Source organism: Microtus oregoni, unplaced genomic scaffold (assembly GCF_018167655.1).
Source record: "Microtus oregoni isolate MIOR12 unplaced genomic scaffold, Mior012 000011F_ref0000422, whole genome shotgun sequence".
Classification (NCBI taxonomy): Eukaryota; Metazoa; Chordata; class Mammalia; order Rodentia; family Cricetidae; genus Microtus; species Microtus oregoni.
Window position 1 is genome coordinate 7,919,933 of NW_024543070.1, and position 15,994 is coordinate 7,935,926.

Consider the following 15,994-nt stretch of genomic DNA (forward strand, 5'->3'; position numbering starts at 1 on the left):
AACAGTCAAGGTAGGGGTATTGGAGAGTCAACAGAAGATTCATAACAGAAATGATAGGTAATCTAAGATCAGAAAGGTAAATTCTTGGGAACAGGGCAAGAAGGGAGAACATAAAAGGAAGTAGGCTAATGTGATAATAATTGAACTATAGGTTAGGGTAGCTGTAGTCAAAACATAAAAGAAATACATGCATTTAAAGACAAGATTTCTTGAGTAAATTGGGAGCGTGGGGATGATGGGAGAGGGTGGAAGGGGAAGAGGAGGAAGGGGAGTGGACAAAAATATATAGCTCAATAAAAACAATAAAAAAGAGAGAAAATAAATAAGATCTGGAAAACCCAATGACTCTTCCAAGTGTTAGGAATGAAAGACAAGCATCAGGTGTGGGAAACGATGAGCAGGGACCAGTCACTGAGAAAAGAGGAGGGTGAAGGAAGAAGTCTTGGGTTGTCTTAGTTAGGTTTCTATTGCCTAGATGAAACCATGACCAAAAAACAAGTTGGAGGAAAAGTATATCACTGGTTATTATTGAAGGAAGTCAAGACAGGAACTCAAACAGGGCAGGAACCTGGAGGCAGAAGCTTAAGTAAAGACTATAGTGGGGTGCTGCTTACTAGCTTGCTCATCATGCTTGTTCAGCCTGCACCCAGGTGGGCCTCTCCATGAATCACTAATTAAGAAAATGCCCTACAGGCTAGTGTACAGCCTAAACTTATGGAGGCATTTTCTTAATAGAGGTTCCTTCCTCTCAGCTGATTTTAGCTTGTGTCAAGTTAACATAAAACTATCCAGTACAGGGATGGAGCAAAGGGAAGGAACTGTAAGTTCAATTTAACACATGTTGATTTGGAAGTATCTTTGGATAATCACATAGAAAAAGAAAATCAGCATGCTATTTAACATATAAATTTATTAGGGTTAGAGACCTGGGTTGTTGATATAAACTGGAAGGCCTAAGGACAGAGGAGCAGTTAAGAATTCAAGTTTAAGGACTACAGGGTATGGCCCAAACGACAACACAAGGAGAAGATCAAGAATAAATGCTTGAAGGCAACACCAGCCACTGAGGGAATGCCTCAAGGGGTGGGATATAAACCAGAAAAGTGCTACCTTGGCTCCTGGAGAGTTACCAGAGTTATGACTGGGATAACAACAGCTCTCAACAGCCCAACTGAGACAAGGAGTGGTAAATTATTATTGTAGATTCAACAAAGGGGATATTACTGACAACAACAAAAGACTGGAAGCCTGGAGGGAAGAAGCCAGCCCAGTATTCCCAGAAGGCGATACAGAGCAAGGTCATTCAGTGAACAGGGCTTGGTCTGCTATAACCCAGATGCCTATCAGAATGGCGGTTAGTTTTCTGAAATAAGGCTTCCTGGGGCACCCCACACTGTCTGTGACTGCTTCTGTATTACAGCCACAGGACTGCATATTCAGGAAGCCTGACCTATTTATGATCTGGCTTTTAATGGAAGTTTACTAATCACTTTTGCCACACATGTCTTAAATTATTAGTTCTATTTACCAAGTGACCTAACAAACGCTCATCCCTCACTGCGTTCACGCTGCCTGTTAAAAGGACTGCTGCTTAGGTGTCAGTGAGGAAGGGAAGTCTGAAGGAACAGTGTAATTGCTCATTTCAAAGGTGAAATGTCAGGCCCTCGCTGTCATCTGACATTTCCCTGTTTTATAGGAAAGGCTGATGACAGCTTCAGAGGCATGGGATAAACAAATCCCACCACCCAGCAGCTCATATTTATATGAATTTTACAAATGTCACTAATGACTCGTGCAAACTTCATGAATGAATGCAATTTTAATATTGACAAGTTCAAAAGGAAAAGTGTGTTCCCACGGTTTCTCTCTCTCTCTCTCTCTCTCTCTCTCTCTCTCTCTCACATACACACACACACACACACACACACACACACACACACACAGCTTATTAGTGATAGTGTTTTGGAGCCTTTTTCAAACCACCAGTGATCAGTTCCAAGTATTTTATTTCATATATTCACATGACGTCAACAGAAATGTATTTGAGCATGAGTTTAGGAACTCCAGTTTCTCTAAGAGGAAGAAGGCAGAGGTTGCTGGGAAACACTGCGGCAGGCAGATCTCCCTCGGTTATTACGTGGGGCCTTGCTGGAGTGACTCCTGGGTAACAAAGCCTTCCATTTGGTTTAATGCTTTGTATCTGCTACTCATTAGAGAGGCTAAGTGCCTTTCTAGTCCAGTCATTAATATTAATGAATTCTGTGACCCCGGCCAACTTAATAAAACAAAGTTTAAAATACCCTGCTAAGTTCTCAGTAATGATTTGGAACTCAAAATTGCCTGTTAGAGTGCTGGAAAATAAACAAAGGCATTTTCTACCTGGACGTGGGGAAATGACAAAATGGCGAGAGCATTTATTCAACATGTCACGTTATGAATTTGGGCCACAAATGGCTGCTTCATAATCATAGGCTAATGGAAGAGGGAATTACGAAAGAACAGTTCCCCCAAAATATATGTTAATTCTGACTGGAGTGTGACTGGTGTAAAGTGTTTGCTAAACATGGACAGCCTGGGGCTGAAAGCCCAGCAAGGGGGACGGGGTGGGGGTGATGGCAGTAGGGGTGGGAGGGGGAAAAGACAATGAAGAAGATAAATCACCCCCAAACCCTCCCACCCCAAACTTCCCAAAACAATCGAGGCAAAACCTGTTTGGTTCCAAAAGTGGTAAAAAGTGATTTTTACCTGTAAATCGGCTCTGAGTTAACAAATATAAAACTGTAGGATTTCTGGGATATACTCTAATAGTTGTGAAAAAATATGTGTGGCATGCATGTGGTTGGAGGAAAAGTCAATAGTTTTATAAAAGCAGAATGCTTGCACAAGTGTCTTAGGCATTTCGTAAATATGATCAGGATTACTTTTTGTTTGTTTGTGTTTTGAGACAGGGTTCCTCGATGTAGTCCTGGCTGGCCTGGAGGTCCTTATGTAGACCGGCTGATCCCAGACTTCCCTCTGCCTCTGTCTCCTGAGTGCCGGGATTAAAGGCATGCGCCACCACGCCTTGCCAAAAATCTCTTTTTTAGAGGGGGAAAAAAGCCAACATGCAGAATAATCTACTTTAAGCGAAAGCACGGAGAGTTAGTCTCTTTTCTCAGACAATGTTATTCCAGGTTAAAATCACAACTAGCTACTTTTAAACTTAAGAGCACAGACCACCAAAAAAGTAAAGTTATATTAGTGTCTTAAAAATATTCATAAATGAATGTCTGTAATGAACTGAATCTCTAAAATTCATTTCAATGGTGACAGAATCCAAAATTAAGTGATATTATTTCTATTAAAGGCATTTTCTTAACCCTTTGCGACACAGGAAAACAAACTGAAATGTCAACTGCCCTGAATCCAGGCTTTAACAGAGACTTAAGGATATAACTTATTCACAGTGGGATGTATGAGTGTATGCCAATTCTTCATAGTATGAACTTACCTGAAAACCAGATAATATCTCATATTACAAGAATCAACCATATTTTACATTTAGATGACATATTGTTTTTTTCCCATGGAGCTTAAGATATTCTGCAAGATCTACCAGAAATGATCTCTCTCTCTCTCTCTCTCTCTCTCTCTCTCTCTCTCTCTCTCTCTCTCTCCATCAAACTCCAGACCAGAAAACATATATATATTACACAGGGTAAGTGGCAAGTTAGCAATATGGCAATATAATACAGTGTGTAACCATCTTTTTTCTTTTCCTTCTTTCTTTCATTCTTTTTTGTTTGGTTGGTTTTGGTTTTTTTGTTTGTTTGTTTTTCAGACAGGGTTTCTCTGTTTAGCTTTGGCACCTGTCCTGGAACCCATGCTGTAGACCAGGCTGGCCTCGAACTCAGAGAGATCCACCTGCCTCTGCCTCCTGAGTACCAGGATTAAAGGTGTGCATACCACCACCGGCTTTAAGCTTAATCATCTTTAAAGGAGACGACAGTGCTGTCTCTGCTATAAAAACAAAATTCAGAACTGCATACACTTCTATTCTAGAATTAAGCCTGGCTTTGCCCCTTTCTCTGGTTGGGAATGAACAGGTTCTTGGTCTCTGATAAATGAGGTGACAGCAGGGTTGCAGAAAGTAGAACCTTTGCACGCTGAGAGCTGTTCTGAAGGTCATGATAACGCTAGGTGCTGTGATGTGTCCCATTACAGACAGAGACGTCAGTGAGGAATGCCCTTACCAGATGAACTTCCCCTAAACAGTAGTTTTTGTAGTTACTGAAGAGGATAAACTAGAATATCAAATAGAACCATTGCTTTATACTTGTATTCAAAATTTGACCTGAATTATCCTAGGATGAATTTACAGAAGAAAATCCTTTTTTGTTCCCCAAGCAGCTCGTCTTATACTTTACTTATCAGAAGTCATCTAAGGGGAACACACATCTGGGAAGGGAGACTTGGGTGGGGCTTACACAGCAAGACCACACTGGGGTCACGCACAATTTTGACTTGAATTAGGTTCACACTTTGAATAAAGCCCAGTTCTCTCTCATTCTTCCCAGGAAGTGTGATTTGTTCCAATTCAAACACCTCTTAATGTTTAATTAATGTTAACTAAGAAAAGTTTTCGGAACAAAATATGAACCAATCATTTTCTAAAATACCTATGTGTGTATAGAAGCAAACATTTCCTTCTATATTACTGAGATGTTAAGAGAGTCTAAGTAACCACAAACAGTTTTTGTGTTGCTGTTGTTTTACAAGATAGGGTTTCTCCTTGTAGCCCAAGCTGTCCTGGAACTCACTCTGTAGACCAGGCTGGCCTTGAACTCACTAAAGTCCTCCTGTCTCTACCTTATGAGCTCTGGTATTAAAGGTGTGCACCACCATCACTTGGTGTCACAGTAAGGTTTTTTTTTTTTCCTTTGAAATAGGGCTTCCCACAGAATTTTTTTTTCCCACAGAAAATTTTAATCATGACAATATCAAACCATAGCAAACAATTTTAAAATAATTTAAAAATATTTTAGTTATGAGAACTAACACCAAACATAAGAAATACCTCAAGCTTTCCCCTTACTATATTAGCTCTTTCTACTGGTGACTAAAGTCCATTTCCAGAGCATTGTTTTCAAATATTTCATTTTTTTAAAAATGGGAGAATGCTCCCTAATAATACTTATTTACATTAGTCATTTTAAATGTAAGGCTGACATATGAGAGAAGAACTGCCAACTACTGTGCAATTGAGTCCACCTTGTTCTAGAAGTCATTACGGAGATGACTAACAAGGTCATAAATTCTCTATTTTGTTGGTAGAAAACACAAAGAACTTATTTTAGAGTAAAACATTGGGAATTCAAAGACCTGCCAGCCACTACTTAGACAATCATCTAATTTACAGCTGGTACATTTATACACTTTATAATAATTAATGTACTTGAAAAAAAAACCCTGGTGCTGCAAGATCAAGAAAAAGACAGAGATATTCACTTTCTCCTTCCCTCTTAGGACAGCAATAGATGTTTTAGCAAGAGCTGAGCAACTACAAGAAATAAAGGATATCCAAATTGTAAAGAAAAAAGAATCAAGTCAGCCATGTTGGTAAATGGCACAATTCTCTAACAGAAGAAACGACATTCTTCATGACCAGATTGTTAACACTTGTAAAGGAGTTCAGTACGGCTGCAGAATATGAAATCAGAATCCTGAAAGCTACGACAATTTTATACACCAGTAATGAAACTGCTAGAAAGAAATTAAGAAGGCAAAATAGTTAAAATATTTAGAAGAAAAGTAACAGAGAAAGTAAAAGACATCTACAAGAAAAATTATAAAACACTAATGAATAAAGTTATAAAGATACACATAAAAAAGGAAGATATGCTCACGGATCAGAAAAGCCAACACTATCCAAAATAATCTATAGAGTCAATGTAATTCCTTTATAATTGCAAACAGCTTTCTTCACACAAAGAGGAAAGAATCCTAGAACCATAGGGTACCAAAAGAGGCCCAGAAAAGTTAAAGCACCGTGGGGAGTGGGGGATCACGACCTGCCTTTAAAACACCATGTCACCAGCATGAGAAGAAAGGCAAAGGACAGTGCAAATGAGAACTCAGAAATTAACTCACGTTCATACAGGTATTAATTTTTGACAAACACTCCAAAACTGTACTATAAGGAAGTTTCATCAATAAAAGCTTACAGCCGTGTTGGATATCCAGAACTATGAAAGCAGAACACACACAAAAAAATCTTAAAATGTTATGTATGAAATTACCAAACAAAATATAGTTGCAACGTTCCCAAATTTTAGCCATGTTTATTATACAGGAACCTAAAGGAACAAAAGGAAGAAGAGATAAATGCAACTATATCATATTAAAAAGATTTTACACAGCAAAGAAAATAATCGATAAAATTAAGAGATGATTTATACAACAGGAGAAAATATTTGCAAACTATCCATCCAACAATGGATTAATGTTCAAAATATACATGGGACTAAAAAACCTGAACACCAACTAACCAAACAATCCATTTAAAGAATGAGCCAAGGGAATGAATGGATACTTTAAGGAAGGCAGACAAGCTGCCAACAAACACACGAAAAGTGCTGACCTCACCACCCCCCAAAAATCCATATCAAAAAGCACAATGGGCTAGCCTTCCATCACAGGTAGAATGGCTATTACATCCACACACACAGTTTATACACACATTGGTATACATAAAAGATCATGAGTACATGGAGAACGTGGGGAAGCAAGAAAGGAAAGACGTTCAATGCTGGACAGCAGGAATCCTGCTGGTTCTTTAGTGCGTTAGGGTAACCACTGGGTAAATTAATTGATGGGGCACTTAAAAAGTCACTTAAAGAGCACAGAATTAGCAACAAATAAGGATGACTAATGGTGGAGCAGACAGAAATTCCTACTATCCACACTGATTATTATGCACTGTACACATTCACTAAATTACCATGATGCACACCCCAGAGGGATGTTCAAATACTATGCCTGAATAAAAAAAAAGTCCTGGCCCTAAATTCAATCTTCAATTATTTAAAAAAAAATACTGTATCTTAATGGCTAATGATTAAAAACTAGCTGTTAATAATGTTCTCTTATAGTAATTAAAGAATTATGAATAGAATAATTCTTTAGAAGATAGAATAATCTATCTTCTCTAAATTCTCTTAGGTCTAACCCTGAGTATTGCGATGACCATTATTTCAAGTTAATTTTGAAATGTAGCATAAATTTGTCTATGTTTTCTATTTCTACTTTGATAAAACTATATTAACTGATACTAGGGTGGTTTGCAAGGAATGTGGAAAAATTTATAATAGGTAACTTTGAGACAACTGAAAGCATAAACAACTGGATCCAAACAGAAAAAGATGAGTGGAAATACTGGTCAGAATAATACACCACCTAGAGATTGAAAGTATGGGCTCTTAATCTCAAATATTGTATGTGAGTTCTGGTTCCATCATTTGCTAGTTGCTTGGCCTTATACAAGGTAATTAACATTTCATGCCTGACCCTCCTTTCTTTAAAGCAAGAAGAATAACAGTCACTTATCTCATATTTTGTGAAGATAATATGATATGTAAAGTGTTTAGAACAGTGAATGTTATATATTAAGTACTCAAGAAAACTCTTAGTTGGTATAACTCTAAAACTAGGGGAAGCAGAATAATTACAAACCCAGATGCTACGAACAGTGGGTCAGCAGTGCCAGAGGATGAAGGTAGTTATATAAGAAGTAGGGCAGAGCTCCATGTCCACAGCATGGTGAGATTGGTGACTACTTTTTCAGTGGCAGAACACACAGCATCTCCCAGTCAATGGGGATGAAGCTTTCAGATCAGTCTCCATTTGACTTGTTCATGTTTACAACTCAAGTTACCATCAAATTCTGGAGGGTAACCAAGATCAGCCTTTGGAAGTCTATACACAGCCACTGGTCAACAACTCAAGAAGAGGTAACAGGCTCTTGGTACTGGTTGCTGTTCTTTTGTTTGTGTTTTTGGTAGCATGAGGTATAAAGCTGGGGTACTGTCCCCAATTTTCGCAGTGATTTGTGACAGCATGCAGAATTGCTGCACAAGATCAAGCTAGACAAAAATCCCAGCATGGAAGGGGGCACTGGACACGAAGTCCTAGGCCAGTCGAGACACTACTGGCATTCGATAGTTGCTAGGAGAGGAAGAGTCAGTTTTATGACTCTTCGTAGGCCACCCATGCTTACGATCAGCCCACACACCCATGAGTAATTAAACAACATAAACTAGACTCTATGGGGCGTTGAGAGCAGGCACAAACAAACACATGAAGCTGGACGCATAGTTTAGTGGAGTGGATCTGGAAGGAGTTGGGAACGGAGGGCGAACATGATCGAAAAGACAATGTGTGAAACTCTCAAATAATAAAAATACTATTTTTAAAAGTTTTAGTGTAGAAACAGGCACCCTAAAGCCTAAGTTAAATCCAAAGTTAGAAAATTAAGTTGGTAAGTATGATGGCTATTTTTGGTTATCAACTCAATTACACCTGGAATTAACTAAAACCCAAGTGGCTGGGTATACTTGAGGGATTTTTCTTGACTGAATTACTTGAAGTGGAAAGACCCACCCATAGTCCGGATCTTTGGAGGTGGGTTCAAAGACCCACCTTAAACCTGGGCCACACCTTCTGGTGGCAGCCTCTATGAAGGACACAGAAGAAGAAGGAAGTTCTTGATCTTTGCCTGCTTGCCCTCACTCTCACGGGAAAGTACAGTCCTCCATTAGCATTAGAGCCTACCTCTGTGGGACCCGAGCGGATACTAGAATATAGACTGGAATATAAGACTAGCTGAGACATCCAGCCTCGTGGACTGAACAACTGCTAGATTCTCGGACTTTCCATCTGGACAGCCATTGTAGGAACAATTAGACCAGAACCTGTACGTCAGTGTAATAAATCCCATCCATCCACCCATCCACCCACCCACCCATCCACCCACCCACCCATCCATCCATCCATCCATCCATCCATCCATCCATCCATTCCTATCCCTCTTTCTCTCTATCCCCCCTCTCTTTTTCTCTATGTATCTATATAGATGATAGAGATTCATCCAATCCGTTCTATTTCTCTAGAGAACCCTGACCAATACAGTAAGGGATGATAAAAGTCAGATAACAGGAAGTTTATTGGGACTGGCGAAGCCTGGTTGATAGACAGACGTGAAGGAACCAAGATATCTATCTGCACATCACAAGAGAGTGCAAAATAAGATGAGAAAGCAGAATAAAAGAAGTAAGAGACAGTAGTTAGGTATTCGAACCAATAATAACCAAGCATATGTTAAATGAAGTCACTGCAGTAAAAGCTGTTGTCATGGGGCCGTATTTGGGGGGGGGGGGGGCGCCAGCTTTAAGCTATACTATTAGTCTGGTGAGAGGCTTTTCCCATATGCCATAAGAATGCTTGTGCACAAGTGTGCCTCACCAGACTACAAGGAGGATCACCAATCCCACCAGAAAGACCTCCAGACACCCTAGCAAAATCAGTTAACACCTTGAAAAACAGCAATCACCTTTAAGGTTTTCACATTCAGAACTCCATGGGCGGTGCCTACGATTTCTAATTGCATCCAGGTTTTCTGTTCAATGAACAGTTTTGAACATTTTAATCAACTTCTTTTTAATCAAAACTAGTCATCTTGGCAAATGAGACAGCATCGAGAAATGTAATTCAGTATGGCAGTTTTCTTTTAAAACTATGTTTTAAAATCAGTTTGTATGCAGGTGTGTTTTTAAAATTAACAAATTTTGACAAGCTACTTGTTTTTTTAAAGTAGGAACTGACTTTATTAGAAAAAATAAAAGAAAAATAAAAAATTCTTAGTTATCGGAAAGCAGTACACGAACAAAAACAAGCTTACCAACATATTAATATCCATTTTTCAAAAGGCGAGCATGTGGCTTCACATCTTTTCCTTAATTTTAGATTGGTTTAATGAAAAACATAAAATGATCACTTCATGAAATACCTGAGCTATGTAAATGAAACCTTTTCATATTCTCTTCTAGACACTTATTAGCAAACTTTGCTTCAAAATACAATGGTAAAAAATAGGACAAAGTCAATCCCAGGGCCTAATTTTGAACGCCAATGTTTCTAAAAATATATTTAGTTAAAACAAGTTTTAAGCAACCCTCTGTTCATTGAAGCAGACAGTTAACTTATTGCTGTAACGTCAGCTGTGCATGACCACTCTATATAATACATAATACCGAATTCCTTGGCTTACATTTGCTTATTTTTGGTGTGTGTCTGTGTGCGTGTGTGCACGTGTGTTGTAGCTCACGCTCTAGCACATGTGTGGACAGCGGCGGGCAGCCTGCAGGAGTGGGCTTCCCCCTTTCCCACATGGGGTCTACAGACTGCACTCAGGCCGTCACACTTGGTGGCCTGAGTCATCTTGCTGCCTCAACACTTGATTTGATTTTTACTGAATCTTGCCTGGACGAAGCAATGAAATCGTCCACAATTCCCATCAAAATAAATATCTCTTACAATTTTGGTATTAGAAGATTAAACTTACCAATACAATGCTGCCATGCCATGAGATTTTTGAGAATAACATACATATTTAGTAAAATGGGTCACTGAATATATAATATAACAAGATATTTATTAGCAAGGAATAAGGAAGATATCACTGAAACAATTTCTTCTTAAACAGAATGACCAATAATAAATTCTGTCCAATGAATTTTGTTAAAATAATTAATTTCAACTTCTTTTCCTGGGGAAAAAATGAAGTCATAATAGGAATGAGTTCTGCATAATGACCTTCATAATAAGCACTACAAACAGCACATTTTTGTCATTTTCAAATATATTTATAAGATTCCATTAAACTGATTTCATCATCTTTTTGGCCTCTCTTAATTTCAAACTGTACTTTTACATATTACTTTAAAAGAAAATGGATTACAGTGGAGATGAGGGCACATTTAATCTCTTCAAGTTTCCCTCAAAGTCAAAACAATTTAATTTTAAAAGGAAGTTGGATGAATGACATACATCTTTAATCCCAGCACTCGGAGGCAGAAGCAGGGGCATCTCTGTGAGTTCGAGGTCAGCCTGGTCTATGGGGTGAGTTCCCTGACAGTCAGAGCTACATAGAGCTTGTATTAAATATTAAATGGACAGAGAGAGACAGGGACAGAGAGAGACAGGGACAGAGAGAGAGAGAGAGAGAGAGAGGGAGAGGGAGAGGGAGAGGGAGAGAGGGAGAATGAATATAAAGCAAAGCATATTGGGGCTGGGAGTGTAGCTCATTTGGTAGAATTCTTACCTAGCATGAATAGTCCTGGGTTCTAATCCCAGCAACACATAAAACAAGCAAGGTAGCCCGTATCTATAATGGAACCACTTGGGTGAAGACAGGCAGATAAAAAGTTCAAGATCATACCCAGCTACATAGTAAGTTCAAAGCCAGTATGAGACATGAGACCCAGTCTCAAAAAGTATTAGTCGTGTAAGAAAGTATGCTACTTCAAATCAGACAATTTGAAGAAATTCTCTAAACTAAGAATCAAGAGTTTTGAATATATTAAAACCACAGTCAGATACTACACTTGATCTTAGCCAAAAGACCAAGAAGAGATGGAGAAGGACACTTTATACTCATAACAGGAACAATCAATCCATCAAGACGAAATCTCAATCCTGAACGTCTATGCCCCTAACACAAGAGCACCCATTTATGTAAAAGAAACATTACTAAAGCTTAAATCGCACATCAAACCCCACACAATAATAGTAGGAGACTTCAACACTCCATTCTCACCATTGGACAGGTCAACCAGACAAAAACTTAATAGAGAAATAAGAGAACTAACAGATGTCATAAATCAAATGGACTTAACAGACATCTATAGAACATTCCACCCAAACACAAAAGAATATACCTTCTTCTCAGCACCTCATGGAACCTTCTCTAAAACTGACCATATACTCGGTAACAAAGCAAATATCCACAGATACAAAAAAAAAAAAAATGGAGTAACCCCCTGATATCGGATCACCATGGTTTAACATTAGAATTTAACAACAACACTAATTGCAGAAAGCCTACAAAGTCATGAAAATTGAACACTGAACTACTGAACCACCCCTGGGTCAAGGAAGAAATAAAGAAATTAAAGACTTCCTAGAATTCAATGAAAATGAAGGCACAAAGTACCCAAACCTATGGGACACTATGAAAGCAGTGCTAAGAGGAAAGTTCATAGCACTAAGAGTCCACATAAAGAAAGTGGAGAAAGCTCACATCAGTAACTTTTAACAGCACACCTGAAAGCTCTAGAACAAAAAGAAGCATACATGCCCAGGAGGAGTAGAAAACAGGAAATAAATTGAGGGCTAAAATCAAAAAATAGGAACAAAGAAAACAATACGAAGAAACAATGAGACAAATAGTTGGTTCTTTGAGAAAATCAAGACAGGCCAACCCTTATCCAAACTAATTAAAAGGCAGAGAGAGAGAGAGAACATCCAAGTTAACAAAGTCAGAAATGAAAAGGGGGACATAACAATAGACACTGAGGAAATTCAGAGAATCATTAGGTCATACTACAAAAAGCTGTACTCCATGAGATTGGAAAGTGTAAAAAAAATGGACAATTTTCTAGATAGATATTATCTATCAAATGAACAATTTAAATAGACCTATAAACTGCAAGGAAATTGAAGCTGCCATCAAAAACCTCCCAACCAAAAAAAGCCCAGGGCCGGATGGTTTTAGTGCAGAATTCTATCAGAACATCCAAGAAAAGCTAACACCCATACTCCTCAAAGTGTTCCACATGATAGAAATAGAAGGAACATTGCCAAACTATAAAGCTGAAGTTACTGTGATACCAAAATCACACAAAGACTCAACAAAGGAAAAGAATTACAGACCAGTCTCACTCATGAACATGGATGCAAAAATACTCAAGAACACATCAAAAGAATCATTCACTATGATAAGGTCGGCTTTATCCCAGAGATGAAGGGTTGGTTCAACATACAAAAAAATCTATCAATGTAATTCATCATATAAATAAAGTGAAAGAAAAACCATACGATTATTTCATTAGATGCTGAAAAAGCATTCGACAAAATTCAACATCCCTTCATGATAAAGGTCTTGGAGAGATCAGGGATACAAAGAACATTATTAAACATAATAAAAGCAATATACAGCAAGATGACAGCCAACATAAAATTAAATAGAGAGAAACTCAAAGTGATTCCACTAAAATCAGGAACAAGACAAGACTGTCCACTCTCCATATTTCTGCAACATAGTTCTTGAAGTTCTGGCTATAGCAATAAGACAATAAAAGAAGATCAAGGGGATTCAAATTGGAAAGGAAAAAGTCAAACTTTCATTATTTGCAGATGATATGATAGTATATATAAGTGACCCCAAAAACTCTATCAGGGAACTTTTACAGCTGATAAATACCTTTAGTAATGTGGTAGGATACAAGATTAACTTAAAAAAAAATCAGTAGCCCTCCTATAAACAAATGATAAAGAAGCTGAGAAAGAAATCAGAGAGACATAACCTTTCACAATAGCCACAAATAACATAAAATATATTGGGGTAATATTAGCTAAAAAAGTGAAAGACCTATTCGACAAGAAGTTGAAGTCTTTGAAGAAAGAAACTGAAGATACCAGAAAATGGAAAGATCTCCTGTGCTCTTGGATAGGCAGGATCAACATAATAAATATGGCAATCCTATCAAAAGCAATCTATAGATTCAATTCAATCCCCACCAAAATCCCAACACAATTCTTCACAGACCTTGAAAGAACACTACTCAACTTCATATGGAAAAACAGAAGACCCAGGAAAACAATTCTGTACAATGAAAGAACTTTCAGAGGCATCACCATCCCTGACATCAAGCTCTATTACAGAGCTACAGTAATGAAACAGAGAGGTTGGCCGATGGAATCAAATTGAAGACCCAGATATTAATTCACACACCCATTAATACCTTATTTTTGACAAAGAAGCTAAAATTACACAATGGAAAAAAGAAAGCATCTTCAACAAATGGTTTTGGCACAACTGGATGTCAACATTTAGAAGAATGAAAATAGATCCACATCTATCCCCATGCACAAAACTCAAGTCCAAATGGATTAAAGATGTCAATATAAATCTGACCATACTGAAACTAATAGAAGAGAAAGTGGGAAGTAGCCTTCAATGCATGAGCATAAAAGATCACTTCCTAAATATAACTCTAGTAGCACGGACACTGAAAGCAACAATAAATAAATGGGACCTCCTGAAAGTGAGAAGCTTCTGTAAAGCAAAGGACACAGTCAATAAGACAAAAAGGCAGTCTACTGAATGGGAAAAGATCTTCACCAACTCCACATCAGACAAAGGACTCATCACCAAAATATATAAAGAACTCAAGAAATTAGATATCAAATTTCTAAATAACCCAATTAAAAATTGAGGTACAGAACTAAACAGAATTCTCAACAGAAAAATATCAAATGGCTGAAAGACACTTAAAGAAATGTTCAACATCCCTAGCCACCAGGGAAATGCAAATCAAAATGAATCTGAGATACCATCTTATACCTGTCAGATGGCTAAGATCAAAAACACCAACAATAGCTTTCACTGGAGAGGATTAAGGGGAACACTCATCCATTGCTGGTAGAAATGCAAACTTGTACAACCACTTTGGAAATCGGTATGATGGTTTCTTAGAAAATTGGGAATCAAACCTATTTCAGGATCGAGCAATACCACTCTTGAACATACACCCAAAAGATGCTTAATCATACTACAAAGACATTTGTTCAACTATGTTCATAGCATCATTATTTGTAATAGCCAGAACATGGAAACAACCTAGATGCCCCCCAACTGAAGACTGGAGAAAGAAAATGTGGCATATTTATACATTAGAGTACTACTCAGCGGTAAAAAACAATGACATCTTAAATCTTGCATGTAAATGGATGGAACTAAAAAACACCATCCCAGTCCAAAAATTATGAATATGGTATGTACTCACTCATAAATGGATACTGGCCATAAACAAAGGATATTGAGCCTCTATATCATGACCCTAGAAAAGCCAAGCAACAAGGTAAACCCTAAGAAAAACATATACAGATCCACCTGGAAAGTCAAAATAGACAACAAGATCCCCTGACAAAATTGGAAATATAGGGGTGGGGGAAGAAGGAAGGGTGTAAGAGAAAGAGGAAGGGAGAAGAGGGGGGTGAAGGAGAACTTGAGGGAATGGGTAGTCAAGATGGAGAAAGGTCAGAGATGAGAGCAAGGAAAGAAATATCTTGATTGAGGGAACCATTATGGGGTTAGCAAGAAACCTGGCTATAGAGAAATTCTCAGGAATCCATAAGGATAACCCCAGCTAAGATCCTAAACAATAGACAAGAGGGTGCCCAAACTGGCCTTGCCCTGTAATCAGACTGATGAGTATCTAAAATGTCACCATAAAACCTTCATCCAGCAACTGATGGAAATAGAGGCAGAGACCCCCATCAGAGGACTGGACTGAGCTCCCAAAGTTCAGTTCAAGAATGGGAGATATGAGAATATAAGCAAAGAGGTCAAGACCATGATGGGTACATTCACTGAAACAGTCTACCTGAGCTAATAGAAGCTCACCAACACCAGTCATACTGGGAAAGAACAAGCATAGGACCAACCTAGTCCCTCTGAATGTGGGTGACGGTTGCATGCCTGGGGCAGACTGAGGGGCCACTGGGAGTGGCACCAGGATTGATTCCTACTGCTTGTACTGGCTTTTTGGGAACCTATTCTCTTTGGAGGGATAACTTGCTCAGCCCAGATATAGTGTGGGGGGGGGGGGGGGCTTGAACCTTCCCCAAAGCAATGTGCCTTACCTTCTCTGAAGAGTGGGGGGGGGGGGTAAGTGGA

General features: G+C 38.5%; 1 protein-coding gene and 1 pseudogene across 1 annotated transcript in view; both read right to left on the reverse strand.

Moving 5' to 3' along the window:
* Positions 1-15,994, reverse strand: part of Commd10 (COMM domain containing 10) — a 119,681-nt gene that overhangs the window by 13,929 nt on the left and 89,758 nt on the right. The gene's annotated exons all lie outside the window — the stretch shown is intronic.
* On the reverse strand, positions 11,526-11,669 carry LOC121453720 (annotated as a pseudogene).